Source organism: Schistocerca americana, chromosome 10, assembly GCF_021461395.2.
Source record: "Schistocerca americana isolate TAMUIC-IGC-003095 chromosome 10, iqSchAmer2.1, whole genome shotgun sequence".
Lineage (NCBI taxonomy): Eukaryota > Metazoa > Arthropoda > Insecta > Orthoptera > Acrididae > Schistocerca > Schistocerca americana.
The window spans coordinates 155,862,981-155,883,700 of record NC_060128.1 but is presented as its reverse complement, the minus strand read 5'-3'; the positions used below and the strand labels follow the sequence as shown (position 1 = coordinate 155,883,700).

Below are 20,720 nucleotides of genomic sequence, written 5' to 3'. Positions count from 1 at the left end.
CGTTCAACAGCTGCTCACGCTAACCACGGGACCACGGCGCTCCTGATCTAACACTGTCCTTGATGTTGCCTATCTTGCACATAGACTACTCAGTTGTAGATTTTGCTTATTTTTTTCATAGTTCCACACAACTTCTTCCTGTTTTCTTGATTGATTTGTGTTCAGTTTTTCAAGGCCTATCCACTGTGCCAACTTATAACTAAATATGAGGGGGGTGCGATGGGGAGGTTCCCTTGTAAGAAGTACGACGCAGTGCTCTTTCGGATATTGCGTGGCAGTTCTTAATAACACAGGCTCTCCTATTTCTTATTTACTTGCCAATGGGACGTCCTCGACTCCCAATAAATATGTCCTTCCTGGACGGTAATATACGTAACCTACTAGTGCAGGTTGCGATACAAGGATGACAGCGTATACAGCCGAAGATGGTTCACATTCGCAACTACGAATACATTTCCTGTGCATCTACAAGAAACGTTTGCAGACAATTTCCAACTACAACCAAAGTCTGAAGTGTGTTGCAGCTAATGGTGACTGCTTTGAAGGCCAGAAAAATTACTTTGTCTGTAACTCTTGTTTCTTTTATTTAATGAGACCATTCGCCGAATTTTTAGACATATCTTGTGAGTAGGAACGAAAAGACAATGACACTGTAAGTAGTCTGTTAAGGTTTTTTTATTGGTAACGCCACGTAGCGCTCTGTGTAAAAATCACTGGCTGTACTGGGTGCAGTCTGTGGCTGGTTTGCATTGTTGTTGGCTATTGTAGTGTTGGGCAGCTGGATGTGAACAGCGCGTAGCGTTGCGCAGTTGGAGGTGAGCCGCCAGCAGTGGTGGATGTGGGGAGAGAAATGGCGGAGTTTTGAAATTTGTAAGACTGGATGTCATGAACTGCTATATATATTATGACTTTTGAACACTATTAAGGTAAGTACATTGTTTGTTCTCTATCAGAATCTTTCATTTGCTAACTATGCCTATCAGTAATTAGTGCCTTCAGTAGCTTGAATCTTTTATTTAGGTGGCAGTAGTGGCGCTCGCTGTATTGCAGTAGTTCGAGTAACGAAGATTTTTGTGAGGTAAGTGATTTGTGGAACGTATAGGTTAATTTAGCCAGGGCCATTCTCTTGTAGGGATTATTGAAAGTCAGATTGGGTTGCGCCAAAAAATTTTGTGTGTCAGTTTAAGCACAGTCATGTATAATTTTTCTAAGGGGACGTTTCAAAACATGCGAATATCCTAATAAACATAGATCCGCAAGCCAATGCTTTCCCCAGTACGACATGTACGAGGAAGTACGTTGAAGCCTCATAACAGAGTACCCGAGGATCTAGACTGCAGACATGCAGTTGGGGACAAACACATTACAACCGGTATTCCAAATAGTCATCGTTTATGGAAGGCTGACTTCGATATGTCCCCTCATCGATGCCCGTACACGTTCAGAATTCTCAGGCGTGTGCCGAATGCACTGACAACCACCCACAATACGTTCCCGGAGTTCACCGACAGAGTTCGAATGCATCAAAGCTTCCAAATATCCCCAAACAAAAAGTGACCACCGGGATCAAACAGGGCGACCTAGAAGGCCACGGTGTAGCCGAGCCAAGAGCAATACACTAGTTGTCGACGATTCGTTCTACACTCCTGGGAATGGAAAAAAGAACACATTGACACCGGTGTGTCAGACCCACCATACTTGCTCCGGACACTGCGAGAGGGCTGTACAAGCAATGATCACACGCACGGCACAGCGGACACACCAGGAACCGCGGTGTTGGCCGTCGAATGGCGCTAGATGCGCAGCATTTGTGCACCGCCGCCGTCAGTGTCAGCCAGTTTGCCGTGGCATACGGAGCTCCATCGCAGTCTTTAACACTGGTAGCATGCCGCGACAGCGTGGACGTGAACCGTATGTGCAGTTGACGGACTTTGAGCGAGGGCGTATAGTGGGCATGCGGGAGGCCGGGTGGACGTACCGCCGAATTGCTCAACACGTGGGGCGAGAGGTCTCCACAGTACATCGATGTTGTCGCCAGTGGTCGGCGGAAGGTGCACGTGCCCGTCGACTTGGGACCGGACCGCAGCGACGCACGGATGCACGCCAAGACCGTAGGATCCTACGCAGTGCCGTAGGGGACCGCACCGCCACTTCCCAGCAAATTAGGGACACTGTTGCTCCTGGGGTATCGGCGAGGACCATTCGCAACCGTCTCCATGAAGCTGGGCTACGGTCCCGCACACCGTTAGGGCTTCTTCCGCTCACGCCCCAACATCGTGCAGCCCGCCTCCAGTGGTGTCGCGACAGGCGTGAATGGAGGGACGAATGGAGACGTGTCGTCTTCAGCGATGAGAGTCGCTTCTGCCTTGGTGCCAATGATGGTCGTATGCGTGTTTGGCGCCGTGCAGGTGAGCGCCACAATCAGGACTGCATACGACCGAGGCACACAGGGCCAACACCCGGCATCATGGTGTGGGGAGCGATCTCCTACACTGGCCGTACACCACTGGTGATCGTCGAGGGGACACTGAATAGTGCACGGTACATCCAAACCGTCATCGAACCCATCGTTCTACCATTTCTAGACCGGTAAGGGAACGTGCTGTTCCAACAGGACAATGCACGTCCGCATGTATCCCGTGCCACCCAACGTGCTCTAGAAGGTGTAAGTCAACTACCCTGGCCAGCAAGATCTCCGGATCTGTCCCCCATTGAGCATGTTTGGGACTGGATGAAGCGTCGTCTCACGCGGTCTGCACGTCCAGCACGAACGCTGGTCCAACTGAGGCGCCAGGTGGAAATGGCATGGCAAGCCGTTCCACAGGACTACATCCAGCATCTCTACGATCGTCTCCATGGGAGAATAGCAGCCTGCATTGCTGCGAAAGGTGGATATACACTGTACTAGTGCCGACATTGTGCATGCTCTGTTGCCTGTGTCTATGTGCCTGTGGTTCTGTCAGTGTGATCATGTGATGTATCTGACCCCAGGAATGTGTCAATAAAGTTTCCCCTTCCTGGGACAATGAATTCACGGTGTTCTTATTTCAATTTCCAGGAGTGTAAGTATTCCTGAGCAGCCACGTAGAACTGTGCCGGTGCACCATCATGCATGTAGCACAAGGAACACCATCCAAACACACATTAACAATTCTTAACAAAACAAAAACGACATTTCTTTCATTAAGTTTTGTTTATTTCTTGACACAACCATTTTTTACGACACAATCACAACCGGTTTCGGCCACAATGCGGCCACCTTCAGAAGCTACAAATCTTCAAGCAAGAAACAACATTTTTACTAGATTTGCTTGCAAGCTAAGTAAAATGCTATCGAAAAATGTGTAGAGCATACCTAAAAGAGGCATTTCGTGCACACGTGGTCATACGTTATCGTACTGAACGCAAAAGCAAAAATCAGGGAAGTATACACGGTGATCCAAAAATAGACGGCAAAACTTCAGAAATGGATTCCTCATATAACAAGAAGAAAAAGTAGAATAAACACGGCGCCTAAAATGCGTACCCTAAGAGATATGACTACTTCTTCGATACTGTAAAACACATCTCTACAACTGCAAGTTCCTAGCTTACCGTATTTTGGGAGGAGTTAGTATGGACCAAAACAAGAAAAAGAATGTCCAGTAAACATAGGTTGTAAAACGCATACCTTAAGAACTATGAGAACTTGTTGATCTTCGCTGCTGCCACCCATGTCTCTTACTGAACACGTGCTGTAGCTCCTAAGGTATACATTCTAGAGTCTGTGTGTAATGGACACTTTTTTTTTTTTTTTTTTTTTGGTTCATACTAACTCCTCCCAAAATACGGGAAGCTAGGAACTTGCAGTTGTAGAGATGTGTTTGACGGTAAATAAGATGAACAAGTACTCAAAGCTCTTGAGGTACGTATTTTGGAGTCCATGTTTACTAGACTATTTTTCCTCTTATCATATGTGGAATCCATTCCTGAAATTCTGCCGTAGACTTTTGGAACACACTGTGTAGGTACAGCTAAGAATATTCTTAGTTGTAGCTATATAATCCCCGTCTTTTTTTGCTTTTATGTCCGCCCCAGTAGCTGAGTGGTCAGCGTGACGGATTGCCGTCCTCTGGGCCCGGGTTCGATTCCCGGCTGGGTCGGAGATTTTCTCCGCTCAGGGACTGGGTGTTGTGTTGTGTTCATCATCATTTCATCCCCATCCGGCGTGCAGGTCGCCCAATGTGGCGCCGAATGTAATAAGACCTGCGATATGGCGGCCGGACCTGCCCCGCGAGGGGCCTCCCGGCCAATGACGCCAAACGCTCATTTCCATTTTTCCATTTGCTTTTATGTACAGTTTGACAAAGCACGAACATGTGTTCACCAAATGCCTTTCTTTTTATGTATGATCCACATGTATTTCAACAGCACTTTACTTAGCTCACAAGGATATACAGTTATCTTCTTTGAATCTTCTTTGACGTTGGAAAATAGCCTTTTTTATCTTTATCCATTGCAGCCGAAACCGGTGATGATTATGTCATAAGTATAAACAAAACTTTATGAGACATTACTAGTGTTGTGACATTGGCACGACTCCAGTAGCGCATATGTCGTATGGGGGAAAGGGTTGGTTTCTAGACCGATGTTTATTTGGATTATTTTCTTGTTTTACTGTCTTCTGCTCGTCGCTTTCGCTTGTACTTATAACAGACACCTAAATACAGGAAGAGGTGCTAACTTTTCCCCTGTTACTTTTGACCTGTTAAAGGTATTTGTAATCTTTCTTCACCCAGACGAACAGTGACTGGGGGCTCGTGAAACAATAAGGAGTGCGTTCTTGCAACTTCCTTTCCTGTGTGTGTGTGTGTGTGTGTGTGTGTGTGTGTGTGTGAGAGAGAGAGAGAGAGAGAGAGAGAGAGAGAGAGAGAGAGAGAGAGAGACCTCATCACAATCATACAGGGAGTACACTGAGTATTTTGAGATGAAAATAGTCGGAACTGAATAATTTAGAAGCCCTGAACGAAAGTGCATTAGGGAACATGTTTTAAAAATGCGTAGGGCTTTGGTGGGTGTACTTTTAAAAAACGACACATTATCATCTGTGGCATATCCTTTGTGTTTTACGTGAAGTGGTTGGTACGGTCCCACTTGCCTGCCAAGCTGTAGAGGGAGTTGTTATCTGAATTTAAAAAAAACTGCAATTCATTTCCGACCTTAGTTCTTTATCTCAAAGTAATCACTTCAGGTTCCTCTGCTATCTTCATAGAGATTTGCGACCGTCAGTTCTGTTGGAGAAAAATCCACAAAATCGTTAACTATAATTATTCAGCAGGAATGACAAAAGACTTTTCGCAGCCGCTTACACTTAGAGTTGGTTCAATAGTTTCCAGGATGACTCTCTGGAAGAATGCAATTGTCCTTGAAATTGACACACGGGAATCTTTCAGAAATTTGTGTGCCCAGCGTGGAAATAGTGTGGCTTAATTATTTGTATAACATGCCTGAGAGAAAGAGCATGTCAATTGACATACAACAACTAAAAGACAGCGACAAAAGAGAAGTTGACACAGAATCCTTAAACTGCATGCTGGAGTATAAATAGAACGAACTCAAGTAACGTTCCGTCGTTTCCTTTATGTACAGCAAGCATTCCAGTGCGACATTTCTCGACAGCTGCAACATCGGTGTGCACTCGAAACGTAAGCCGGAGAAACTGGTTTAAGAATAGGCGCGTAGTTCAAGAACGACACTTTCCTGAAGACGAAAGTTGGAGGCGTGGTGCAGAAAGACCTACCGATCACAGCTTGCTGGCGAATTGTGGAACAACGGGTTTTTATCAGGCAGTCCAAGATCCAAATATTTTCCATTGGGACTCTCTCTATCCCAATACCACATCTCCTGGTAATTTTTACCGCATTTGTCCATTTCCAGCTCTTAGTTTGACTATGAAAATTCGGACAAAAATCCAGTGCGTAAATAGTAGGTCAAACTGTGGCTCGTTGTTCTCAGCCGTATTTTGTAATAACATGCACCTAACAACAAACAGCCGAATCCAAAAATATCAATAAATGCTACGAGTTTTTAGTTTTCCTGCTCAGTAATAAACGAAAATATTTACAGAGACAGTAATATTTTAAGATGTTAACTGACTTTTCCGTCGGTGGTTGGCAGAACATAATAATAATAATATTAGAAAGGAGAACACTTCCTAATATTCTGCACGAACAGGCTTTCGGCTTCTCAGACCATCTTCAGGTGACACTGAATGTCGCAAGCACAGATAAACATAATGTGCGAAATACACGGATGTTATTTGTACAGAAGATGACAGAGTGTTTACGTAGGTGAACATACATTTTTTGTCACACAGAAATAATTACACTAATTAAAACGAGTTAAACAAAGCTTTTATGTGGAGATATATTTAACAACTCATGAGCGATAACATGCATTTATAGTCTGAGTCTGGTTTTTGTAAGGGAAATGTAATTTAACAAAGGGAAAAACGGAAAATGAGTCTGATCATTTAATACTAGGTGGGCATTCTGTGTTGATATCCAGTAGCGTCATCTTTCTGCTTTTCTTGACACAATGTAAAACTTTACATTCTACATCATATGAATGGTTTTCTGCTAAAAGATGATCAGCAAAGATTGAACCTTTCTTCCTTCATCTCCAGCTTCTTTCATGTTCACGTAGCCTAATTACCACAGCTCTCTCTGTCTGACTGACCAATATACACTTCTTCACACTTCTTGCAAATGATTTGGTATACACTATTCCATGCCGAGGTTTGCAATTTGTCTTTACTATTGAATAATATTTTTATATGCTATTGTTATTACAAACTGCAGGTCTGTATTTGCGAGACTAACTTTTTTACAACGCTGCCTGAAATGTTGCCAGTATATGGAATTTTGCACCAAGCTTTGTCGCTACTGAGTGACTGTTATTGACCAGCGTAGACAAATGGTGTAATTTTCTGCATTTTCTTTTTTCGTCGTGTGTTATAAATCAGAGCAGAGCTATGCCATTGCTGGGAGCAAAGGCAATTTCCGTTTCAATGTCTGCTTCAGATAATGGATCTGATATGAGGCCATGCACCACTGAATGAAAAACTGCGTGTTTGTGGTCGTATGGATGCTGGGAGATTGCAGGGATCACCGTATCAGTAGCTTTTACTAATATCTATATTAAGGACTAAGATATTTATAGAAGGGGCTTCCAACTCAATTGTTAACTTAATTTCCTTATGTCATGAGTTCGAATGCCGCAGTAATGTATCTAATTGTCTAGTGGTAATGGTCCACAAATACAGCACATCAAATATATACGTGAACCAGCACTTAATTTTGCATATTTGCTCGAAATTGTCCATGAATCTTTCAGATAGCGTAGGACTAAGAGGTGAACCCGTAGCTAGGCCATCAGACTGACTATAATACTTGTTTTGAAACTCGAAGTAATTCTGTTTTACACACATTAGAATAGCATCGATTATGTAATGAAATTCTACTGGATTTACTTTGGATTTGTGCAAAAGATCAGTTAATATATTTACAGATACATCAGTAGGAAAATTTGTAAATAAGCGAGCGACATCGAACGATACTAGTTTACAAATGGGTGGGATTTCAACGAGCTGATGAAAACCATCATCAGGTCAGGTAAAACTATTATGTCTGAAACCAATCATTTGTGTATCTCCACACAAAACCTTAGTGTAGCCCCCCCCCCCCCCCCACCACCACCTTTTTTAGTTAATGTGATTATTTATACGTGACAAAAATTTAATATTTATTTACGTGAACACCGTCATTCTTGTATTTTATATAAAGGTTGTATCTGTGTAAGTTGCATATCATGTTTATCTGTATTTCCGCCATTGTCACCTCAATATGGCCTACGGAGCGGAAAGCTGATTAGTTAGCGAACAAATATAATCATGCAGAAGATTATGAAGGGTTTTACTTTTTAATATCTTAACATGTGCGTACTATTAATTGAAATTGGTATCTCCGTCACTGCAGGGTTGGCGGATGTAAGAGGGGGAATGTTTTGTTGTTTGTCGTCCAATACTGACAACTAACGGGTGTGCGCGATTCGTACCGATCAGCTGCTATGGTATAAATTTTGACACAAAAGTTACATGGATTTGTGAATGCGCGCTATCGAGACGGACATTTTCATACGTGGTATTTGTAACGAACAATATGAAGTTAAACTGAGGCTACTGTAATGCAGTGCAATGAGTAGAAGAAGCAATCAGTAAACATTCGTGATCGTGCTTCGTAATGCATACTGCTTATCTGTAAGTAAAATTATTGTTAATAATCAATTACTCATCCGCTCACGTGATCAACACAACAGTTGGTCAGACAATTATGGTATCACAACTTTGGGGTCACAGAGGGTCTGAAACACAGAACACTCCACGCGAAGTGATCCGAACTTTTATTGACTAGTACTTTGGGGCCAGCACCCAAGATTTAGCGCCCTTTCTATAGCTGCTCGGTGGGGGGGGGGGGGGGGGGGCTCATTACATACTACTTTTTGTACGTTACCAATTAATAATACATAAGATCGGTACATATGCGGTCCGAGGTCCCAGTCCACACTACTGGTCCCTGAGAGAAAACGTTTGACGTCTACTGTTCTAGGTACTCTTGTTTTCGTTCTGCTCAAACATTTTCTACCAAAAAGAAAGAAAAGAGGGAGAAAAAATGGGAAACTAAATTACAAATCACATTCACTTCTATACGCAACAAGTCTCGACAACGGCTTACTTTGTTAGGCGTTCACGATGCTAACATTGTCTACGTCGTAAGCAGCTCTCCGCGCCCATTCAAACGACGCGTTCTGTGCAACGCATTCAGATCGCCTGATGAGGACTTGATAATATGTCGAAACTTGTGTCACCTCGGAATGAAATACGTTGCTGATACCCTACAGCAGTATCTGCAGCGAGGGGGGTACGTAACAGAGATACGTTATTTATACAGAAACCAGTTTCTCAGCTTGGTGAGTGCACACAGGTTGTAACGGGGCTCGGTAAGATACACACACACACACACACACACACACACACACACATACGGCTGTCCTCGGTTAGCTCGGCTTTCTCCCTAAGCGCGCAGCAATTACGATCCTCCAGATGGACATTTCAGCAGCTTCGCTTTTCTCTGTCACTTACCGGCGTCTCTCGTTTGCCGGACAGCGCCTACATCTGCAAAAGAAAGAGAAAAGCAAGATGTTAGAGATCGTATCATAGAGGTGAGCTAAGCTTCAAAAGTACATAAGTATTATTCACAAATACATCGTGTGGATATAAAGAAAACTGGGAATCTACAGGGTGGCCGGAAAGTAACTCCCTATTTTCAATTTCTGTTGGTGTTATGTGTAGATAGCAATGGAAGTTATCCTGTTTTATAGATCAAAGTTTGCAATTTTTCATATTTTTCCAGATCCAGTGAAGTTTTTGATGCTCGTTTGAAGCGACAGATATGCCACGACGATTACGCATTAGGGAGAGAGTAAAAGTAACAGCAATATTTGAGGAGTGGCAATTTGTAATTCACGTGCGGCGGAGACGGTGGAACCAAGATGGGAGAAAAGCTGTTCTGGGTGCGAAAACAGTCAAAAATTGCCAGAGAATACTGAGACTATCGGAAGCGTCGTGGACATCAAGAGAACAGGGAGGCACTCGACTTCGGAATCAGAGGGAAAGGTGGCTACAGCGAAAGCGTAGGGAAACAACCGAAAAATTTGAAAGCAAGTAAGTAACCACGTCCGGATGAAATCCCGATTCTGTTATACAAAGAGTACTCCACGGCATTGCCCCTTACCTAGCTTGCATTTATAGCAAATCTCTTGCCCAGCGCAAAGTCTCAAGCGATTGGAAAAAAGTGCAGGTGACTCCTACACATAAGAAGAGTGAAAATTACTGACCAGTATGCGCAAATTCGGTTTGCTGGACAATCCTTGAACATATTCTCAGTTGGAATATAATAAATTTTAGTGAGAACGAGAAGCTTATGTCCACGAATCAGCACGGTTTTAGAAAGCATCGCTCGTGCGAAACTCAGCTTGCCCTTTTCTCACATGTTATATTACGAACTATGGATGAAGGACAGCCGACCGGTGTGGCCGTGCGGTTCTAGGCGCGTCAGTCTGGAACAACGTGACCGCTGCGGTCGCAGCTTCGAATCCTGCCTCGGGCATGGATGTGTGTGATGTCCTTAGGTTAGTTAGGTTTAAGTAGTTCTAAGTTCTAGGGCACTGATGACCACAGATGTTAAGTCCCACAGTGCTCAGAGCCATTTGAACCATTTAACTTCAGTGATCTGACGGGAACCGATGTTATCAAAGTGGCAAGGCCGTTACTACAGATGATCAAAATCAACTGCAAAATAATTTAGACAAGATATATGTATGGTGCGAAAAGCAATGGACTGTAAATAATGAAAAGTGTGAGTAATAAATGGAAAAATGTAAGTATTAAATGGAATCCACAAAATGTCAGTTACACGATAAATCACCTAAATCTGAAGACTGTGAATTCAACTAAATACTTAGGGATTACAATAACGAATAGCTTAAACTGTCACGACCTTACAGGTAATTATGTGGGAAAGCTAACCAAAGAATGCGATTTATTGATTTAGAAGATGCAACACTGAGGTGAAAAAATCCATGAAATAGGGATATGCACATATCGTGTACAAAAGGTATAAAAGGGCAGTTACTCAGGTGACTCATGTGAAAAAGTTCCGACGTGACTATACTCACACGACGGGAATTAATACTCTCTGATCGCGGAATGGTAGCTGGAGCTCGACGCTTGGGGTATTCCATTTCAAAAATCGTTAGGGAATTCAATATTGTGCAGAGAATAAGAGATTTCTGGCTTTACCTCTCACCACTGACAACGCAGTGGCCGATGGTCGCCACTTAACGACCGGCTTTTGCGTAGAGATGTAAGTGCTAACTGACAAGCAAAACTGTGTGAAATGACCGCAGAAATCAATGTGGGACGTACGAGGACCGTATCCTATAGGACTGTGCGGCGAAATTTGGCGTCAATGGGCTAAGGCAGCAGACGAACGATGCGAGTGCCTTTGCTAACAGCACGGCATCGTTTGCGGCGCCTGCTCTGGGCTCGTGACCATATCAATTGGACACTAGACGATAGGAAAACTGTAGTCTGGTCAGATGAGTCCTCACTTCATTTCCTAAGAGCTGATGACAGCGTTCGAGTGTAGCGCAGACCCCATGAAGCCATGGACTCAGGTTGTCAACGAGACAACAAGGCAAACTAGTGGTAGCTCCATAATGCAGTCGGCCCTGTTTACATGGAATGAACCGATCATTGAATTAAACGGTTATGTTCTGCTATCGGGAGACTATCTGCAGCCATTCATGGACTTCATGTTCCCAAACAACGATGGAATTTTTACGGATGACAATGCGCCATGTCATCAAAAATGGCTCTGAGCACTATGGGACTTAACTTCTGAGGTCATCAGTCCCCTAGAACTTAGAATTACTTAAACCTAACTAACCTGAGGACATCACACACATCCATGGCCGAGGCAGGATTCGAACCTGCGACCGTAGCAGTCGCGCGGCTCCGGACTGAGCTCCTAGAACCGCTAGACCAACGCGGCCGGCCATGTCATCAGGCCGCAATTGTTCTTGATCTGTATGAAGAACTTTGTGAACAATTCGAGCGAATGATCTGGCCAACCAAATCGCCTGACATGAATCCCATAGAATATTTATGGGACATTATCGAGGAGTCGGTTCGTGCCCGAAATACTGCACCGGCAACACTTCCAAAGTCTTGTTGACTCCATGCCATGTCGACTTGCTGCACTATATTGGGTAAAAGGAGTACGACACGATATTAGGAGGTACCCCATGACTTTTGTCAACTTAGTGTAAAAAGACTGCCCACACTGCGCCTGTCCGTCCATTTTTGGAGTTTTGCTGCATGGTTTGGTGTCCAGATCAGGACATGGGAAAAGTTCAACGACGGGCAGGTGGTGGTGGGTCAGGGGGGGAAGGGAGGGAGGGAGGGAGGGAGGGAGGGAGGGAGGGAGAGAGAGAGAGAGAGAGAGAGAGAGAGAGAGAGAAAGAGAGAGAGAGAGAGATGAGAGATATGGGGGTCACTGATATAATACGAGAATTGGTGTGGCAGTCATTAGAACAAAGGCGTTTTCCGTTGCTGCGATATCTGTTCAAGAAGTTTCAATCATCAACTTTCTCCCCCGAATGCGAAAATATCTTACTGACGCCCACTTACAGCGGGTGAAATGATCATCGTAATAAAATAAGAGACACCAGAGCTCTCACGGAAAGATTTAAGTATTCGTTTTTCCCACTCTCTATTGAAGAGTGGATGATGATGATGATGATGAAGTCCCATACTCCTTGACAGATGGTAGAGGAATGATGTGGGAGACCCACACTGCCGTACTAGGTAAGGTCCTAGTGGAGGTAGTTTGCCATTGCCTTCCTCCGACTGTAATGAGGATGAATGATGATGATGAAGACACCACAACAACACCCAGTCATCTCGAAGCAGGTAAAAATCCCTGACTCCTTGTCAGAGCGTAGGGGAGATCCGCACCACCGTACGAGGAAAGGTCCTAGTGGAGGTGGTTTACCATTGCCTTCCTCCGACCGTAATGAGGATGAATGATGACGATGAAGACACCACAACAACACCCAGTCATCTCGAAGCAGGTAAAAATCCCTGACTCCTTGACAGAGCGTAGGGGAGATATGCACCGCCGTACGAGGAAAGGTCCTAGTGGAGGTGGTTTGCCATTGCCTTCCTCCGACTGTAATGAGGATGAATGATGATTAAGACGACACAACAACACGCAGTCATCTCGAGGCAGGTGAAAATCCCTGACTCCTTGACAGAGCGTAGGGGAGATCCGCACCACGGTACGAGGAAAGGTCGTAGTGGAAGTGGTTTGCCATTGCCTTCCTCCGACTGTAATGAGGATGAATGATGGTGAAGACGACACAACAACACGCAGTCATCTCGAGGCAGGTGAAAATACCTGACCCATTGACAGAGCGTAGGGGAACAATGCGCGAGATCCGCACCACTGTACTATGCAAGGTCCTGGTGGAGGTGGTTTCCCATTGCCTTCCTCCGACCGTAATAAGGATGAATGATGGTGAAGACGACACAACAACACCCAGTCATCTCGAGGCAGGTGAAAATCCTTGACCCCGCCGGAAATCGAACCCTGGACCCTGTGCTCGGGAAGCGAGCACGCTACCGCGAGACCACGACCTCCGGACAGAAGGTATTCTCACTGGGCAGAGCTTCGTAGCTCCCCGTCACATCCCGCTGTCCCTGGAACGTCTTCTCAGCAGCCTTTCAATGCGCGCCGCAACTGACCTTATCGGAGGATTTATAATGTCTGTATTTATTCTCTGGCTTGGACGAGCAAAATGTGGTAGTTTTGCAGTCGGCCGAACGCTCGCGGTACTTCGGGCATAAATCACCACTGGCAGCCTTCATTACGGAGATACAGGATTTCCCGTTATATAAGTCAATTGATTCCCAATTATGCACGACCCAGCGCGCGAACGGCGTAGTAACGTCGAGGTGACCTCCGTCTGTAAACGCTTTCAAGCTGAAAGGCGCTTGTCGAAGGAATCGGCTGTTGCCTGACGAATTCATTAAAACAGAGCCTGCAACGACACACTACATTTCCATCACTGCACAGGGACACATTTTCAAAATAATCATCGCAAAATTTACACATCAGGGTGTGAAAACGACATTTCTTTCGAATGTTGTATACTACTAATTCCGAACCGTACATTCACTTTTCTGTAAATATTTTGATCCTTGCAACACTACGTTTGTACGAGGGGCTTTCAGTAAGCAATGCAACACTTTTTTCTCTGCCAATTTCGGCTGAAAAAACGCGGAATTTGTTGCGGCCTATAGTTTCATGAAGTTCCAACAGTTGGTGCCTATAGAGAGTTTCTTTTGACGGAAAACAGGAGCATCGCAGGTATCCATAGGCGCTCGGGGAATGTCTACGGATACCTGCCAGTGAAAAAAAGCACGCTGAGTCGTTGGGCGAGGCGTGTCGTCATCGCAACAAGGTCGCGAAAACCTGTTCTATCTCCCGCGTGCCGGCCTGCAGCACACAGCTGTGACTCCTGTAGTCGTGGAACGTGCGGACACTCTCATTCTAAGTGATCGACTTGTCACAATCAAACCCTTCGTTGCAAAACTGGATGTCTCTGCTGCTACTACTGACGCACTCGTCCACCAATTGGATTACTCAAAGCTGACCGAACGAAGTGGCGCAGTGGTTAGCACACTGGACTCGCATTCGGGAGGCGATGGTTCAATCCCGCGTCCGGCCATCCTCATTTAGGTTTTCCGTGATTTCCCTAAATCGCTGCAGGAAAATGCCGGGATGGTTCCTTTGAAAGGGCACGGTCGGCTTCCTTCCTCGTCCTTCCCTAATCCGATGAGACCGATGATCTCGCAGTTTGGTCTCTTCCCCCCAAACAACCCAACCCCAATCCAACTCAAAGCTGTGTGTTCGCTGGGTTCCTCGCAGCGCAATAGAAATCCATAAAGAGCAACGACGGACCATCTTTACTGAAATGCTTGCATGTTACGACGCTGATCGTGACAGTTTTGATGAGCATCGGCACAGCCGATGAAACATGGGATCATCACTTTGATCGGAAACTAAACGGCAGTCCATAGACTGGTGCCACACCACCCATACTCCGAAGAAAAAATTCAAAGCCGCACACTCAGGTGGTAAAGTCATGGCAAAGGGTCTTCTGGGACTCTGAAGGGCTTATTCTGCTGCATGTCTTCCCTCACTATTTTCGGGAAGCAGTACTTGGATGATGGGGTGTTGCAGCAAGACAATGGCTCCGATGTCGATCAGTAGAGTGGTACCATGCGGGCGTACAGGCCCTCTCAGAAACGTATCGTAAGGCTGTCGCATTGAACGAAGATATTGTTGAAAAATAGGGTTTTGTAGCCAAAAGAGTGGAGAGTAATGCGGTGTACTGGAATACTGAATAAACACAACATGCTTTAAAAAAAAGTGTTGGAATACTTAGTTAACCGTCCTCGTATCTTTCATTTCCAGTGCAGTACGTAAGATAGCTTAAACAAGAAATATTGTTAAAATACGTAGGTACATTCGCAAAGAGAGTTTCGCTAGAGCTTGTTGTTGAGGTGGTGGCCTTCAGTCCGAAGTTGTTTGATGCAGCTCTCCATGGATCTCAATTTTCTGTAAGCCTCCACCTACAAATAACTGTCGCAACCTACATCCATTTCACCATGCTTTCTGTATTCATCACTTGGTCTCCAAAAATGGTTCAAATGGCTCTGGACACTATGGGACTTAACTTCTGAGGTCATCAGTCCCCTAGAATTTAGAACTACTTAAACCTAACTAACCTAAGGACATAACACGCACCCATTCCCGAGGCAGAATTCGAACCTGCGACCGTAGCGGTCGCGCGGCTCCAGACTGTAGCGCCTAGAACCGCTCGGCCACCCCAGCCGGCACTTGGTCTCCCTCTACATCTCCTTCGTGTATGGGATCATCGAGATTGTACTCGACTGGATTCGTGGAAACGTGTAACGTAGCTGAATGAATCACGTTTCTTGTTACGCCAGTTCGACGGTCGCGTCTGAATATGCTACCATCCAGCCCAACGGCTACTGGAAACTTGCGCTGATCCACGAAAGCAGGCCGGTGGAGCTTGTACGATGTTATGGCGATCATTCACGTGGGCTCGCATGGGACAACTGTCGACTACTTTAACATTATTGGAGGCCAACAGTATACCTTCAAATGTAATGTCTTCCCCACTGGATATGGAATCTTCCAGCAGGATAACTTCCCTGCCGGCCGCGGTGGTCTAGCGGTTCGGGCGCTCAGTCCGGAACCGCGCGACTACTACGGTCGCAGGTTCGAATCCTGCCTCGGGCATGGATGTGTGTGATGTCCTTAGGGTAGTTAGGTTTAAGTAGTTCTAAGTTCTAAGGGACTGATGACCACAGATATTAAGTCCCATAGTGCTCAGAGCCATTTAAACCATTTTATAACTTCCCGTATCACAAGGCCAGAATCGTGCTACAGTAGCCTGAGCAGCTTGATAGCGAGCTCTCGTTGATGTCTTGAACACCAACTCCGCCCGATCTGAACCCAATAGGACACATTTGGGACTCTACCAGCCCGTGATATACGGGAACTGCAAGACCTGTGTGTAGACATCTGGTGTAACATACCTTTGGAAACCTACCGAGGACTTCTCGAGCGGCTGCTCTACTGCGTCCAAAACGTGGGCTGTAATGTTATGTGAGCTTCACTGCCCCCTTTTTTTTAACTAATTTGTGTCTGATTTTATTTTGATAAGCTCAGTAATGTATGTAAATACCGTAAATGTAAATTTGATTCAGAAAGTACTTGAAGTGAAGAGAAGCGCTGCTGGACAGCAAGAAACTCTTTAGCGCGCAATGCCCGCAATGATAGTAGTTGTGAATCTTTGAGTATGGACTCATAAAAAAAAAAAAAAAAAAAAAAAATTGTTTAAAAAAAAAAAAAAAAAGAGAACTGTTAATCCGTATCTTGTGGAAAGAGGACGTGTAGCTAGCCCGTCGCTCAGAACTTGTTGTTACATTTAATGAAAATTGAAATTTTAGTGATAAACCCAGTAAAGTATGCGTAACAGTTGCCAAACATTTATGTGTACAAATTTTCTGGAAGTGAAAAGTAGAAATATCTTGATTTTAGAAAAGGAGGTGAACTTCATTGTCGTCGCCGGCTATGAATCGACGGAATTGTAAGTGTACAAAGTTCACTAAAATACAGTAAAAGAAATGCATTCTCTAAAGTTTTCATTCAATAAGTAACAACCTCTCATAATTTCTTAATTACAGTAATTGGATTATGTTCTTGCACAATAGTATAGTGCTGAAATCCACTGACCAGTTTTGATGTAGCAGGACGTGCAGTTTGAAGGAAGTTTGTGTGCCAAGCAATCTCATTTCCTCACGAAAAGCAGACTGCTGTTTGGTCTTATTTACTTACAACAGTGGTCCCTTAGGTATGAAAATCTACGAAAACTTGGGCTCAAAGCTATCCGCAATACGGCCAAATAACTAACAGAGTCGTATTTTAAACCCTAAAGAACAATAACTTCCCCCATATTGCAATACGTCAACAACTGGTGCAGAAGCCGATCATTCGAGGAGGCAGCAACCATGGAGGCAGTTGCGACTTAAAGTAAAAATCTCAATAAAAAATCAGTCTCTCTCTCTGACTCTCTCTCTCCAAACACATACATAAATATTCATTTAAAAAAAGGACATTTTATACGGTGATATTGCTTTAGTTCATTAGCGTAAATCATTCATGCAGCAAAAGTAAGTGTGCAGACAGCTGATCATCGGGAAACGTCATTTATGGAGCAGTGGATGACACGCGGCTGATGGTGACAATGACCACTGAGTGGTCCTGAACTCCTGCGCCACACCACGGGACTTTCCCGGCCATGTGAGATTCGCCTTCCGTGGCCCGGGACGTGGGAACTACGGAGAACACCTAACTGATGGCTTCCACGTCTCCGGCTCTGCAGACAGCGTCCGCTGCTGGGAACCGGGAAGAGACGCAACGTGCCCCTCACAATGGGCCTAATTGTTTTCCGACTGCGGCTCCAGCGAGAGTCCTTTGTCTGCGTTAGTGCTACGCTGATGACACGGCGCATGGCCACGACGCCCAGACACTACTACCGCGTGGTCCCACAGCAACGGGTTTCACGTACAAGCTTCTGGTAATTAACAGACCAATATACACTGACGATAAAAATCCCAACACCAAGGATAATTAGTGTAACGACATTTCGAGAATACATTTCTACACTACTGGCCATTAAAATTGCAACACCAAGAAGAAATGCAGATGATAAACGGGTATTCAGTGGACAAATGTATTATACTAAAACTGACATGTGATTACATTTTCACGCAGTTTGGGTGCATAGATCCTGAGAAATCAGTACCCAGAACAACCACCTCTGGCCGTAATAACGGCCTTGATACGCCTGGGCATTGAGTCAAACAGAGCTCGGATGGCGTGTACAGGTACATCTGCCCATGCAGCTTCAACACGATAACACAGTTCATCAAGAATAGTGACTGGCGTATTGTGACGAGCCAGTTGCTCGGCCACCATTGACCAGACGTTTTCAATTGGTGAGAGATCTGGAGAATGTGCTGGCCAGTACAGCAGTCGAACATTTTCTGTATCCAGAAAGACCCGTACAGGACCTGCAACATGCGGTCGTGCGTTGTCCTGCTGAAATGTAGGGTATCGCAGGGATCGAATGAAGGGTAGAGCCACGGGTCGTAACACATCTGAAATGTAACGTCCACTGTTCAAAGTGCCGTCAATGGGAACAAGAGGTGACCAAGAGGTGTAACCAATGGCACCCCATAATATCACGCCGGGTGATACGCCGGTATGGCGATGACGAATACACGCTTCCAATGAGCGTTCACCGCGATGTCGCCAAACACGGATGCGAACATCATGATGCCATGGTCTCCGAGCTGATGGTCCATGCCGCTGCAAACGCCATCGAGCTGTTCATGCAGATGGTTGTTGTCTTGCAAACGTCCCCATTTGTTGACTCAGGGATCGAGACGTGGCTGCACGATCCGTTACAGCGATGCGGATAAGATGCCTGTCATCTCGACTGCTAGTGATACGAGGCCGTTCCGATCCAGTACGGCGTTCCCTATTACCCTCCTGAACCCACCGATTGCATATTCTGCTAGCAGTCATTGGATCTTGACCAACGCGAGCGGCAGTGTCGCGATACGATAAACCGCAATCGCGATAGGCTACAATCCGACCTTTATCAAAGTCGGAAACGTGATGGTAAGCATTTCTGCTCCTTACACGAGGCATCACAACAACGTTTCACCAGGCAACGCCGGTCAAGTGCTGTTTGTGTATGAGAAATCGGTTGGAAACTTTCCTCATGTCAGCATGTTGTAGGTGTCGCCACCGGCGCCACCCTTGTGTGAATGCTCTGTCGGTTAAATTTCACGTCTGTAGCACGTCATCTTCGTTGTGTAGCAATTGTAATGGCCAGTAGTGTATATGTAACATATTTACGCGATTAACGATGCAAGTTCACAAGTTAATGTAAATAGGAGAGAGCCCATTGCAGATGTGAAACGCTGATACATTAACAAGTGGTGTAACGTAAGCATGAAGACGAGCATGTCAGTTTATGGGACGAACCTCCATGACTGTTGCACTTGGTCGTTCAATACATGGGCGATTGTCGCTGGTTGTGGATGACGCTCGAGCTCGTCCGATGATGTCCCATATGTGCTCGATTGGAGACAGAACTGGTGATGGAGCGGGCCAAGGCAACATGTCGACACTTTTTAGAGTATGTTGGGTTTCAACAGCAGTACGCCTGTTGGAAAACACACCCTGGAATGCTGTTCATGAATGGCAGCACAACACGTCGAGTCACCAGACTGACGTACAAGTTTGCAGTCAGAGTGCGTGGGATGACTGCTGGAGTGCTCCTGCTGTTATACGGAATCGCACCCCTGACCACGACTACAGGTGACGGTCCAGTGTGTCCAGCACGCAGACAGGTTGGCTGCTGGCCCTAAATTGGCCTCCTCCTAACCAACAGACGATCATCACTGGCAACGGAGTAGAACCAGCTTCATCAAAAAACACAACAGACCTTCATCTGCCCTCCTAGGGGCTCTCGCTTGACGCCACTGAAGTCGTAAATGGTGGTGTTTTAGGGTCAGTGGAATGCACGCTGCAGAGCGTCTTGCTCGGAGCTATCCTTGAAGTAACCGATTTGTAACAGTTCGTTAACACTCTTCGATGTATGGCATTCCATTTATTGTGGGGATTGTTCTGTACAGTTGTAGAGCTGAACGCGTTGTATTTACAGGGCGTCACTCCTAATAGTCGTCAGTCCCGTTTTTTTCTGGTGCTTCGGGAGATACATGCAATGTCGCTTTTGCTATGTGTACATGGAATCTGCCCAAACAAATATTGCCCATCACATGTGCGATGCACAGTGTCAACGGAAAGCGTCGGTTTGTATCTCGTTACAAACAAAACGACTTTTAAAGCGGAATTTTACATGCCCATTTCGTAGAGTGGTTCCAAAATATTATAGGGGATATTCATTTTATCGATGTCTGCTAACAGGGACAGTGAAACACGAGGGAGAGTACCGCCCTGGTCCACCCTGCAGCAGCGCTGCTTTGTCGCTGTTGGAGTACTGGTTGTTTTTCACGATTTACTGTCCCTGTCAGTACACATCGATAAAATGAATATGTCTCTGCACTAATTTGGGCCGTTCTGTCTAATGTGCGCGTAAAATTCGATTTTAAAAGTAATTCTGTTTCTAAAGGGGAAACAAACTCAAGCTTCCCATTGACACTGTGCGTCGCATGAGACACGTGATGAGCAGAATTTGTTTAGGCTGACCCCAGCTACACATCGGAAAAATGAAACTGCAAATATCTGCCGAAACACCAGAGGAAATGCACCTCTATTAGGAGACAAACAGTATATATGTGAGGGTATTTTTCGTCAAATGGAAAGACAGAGCTCATTCTAAAACAGTTCAATAGTTAAGTTAAACTCATTATTTACATGGATTCATGA

At 45.2% G+C, this 20,720-nt stretch overlaps 1 protein-coding gene across 1 annotated transcript in view; it reads right to left on the bottom strand.

Moving 5' to 3' along the window:
* LOC124552322 overlaps positions 1-20,720 on the bottom strand; it is a 220,062-nt gene that overhangs the window by 189,258 nt on the left and 10,084 nt on the right. The window lies entirely within an intron of this gene.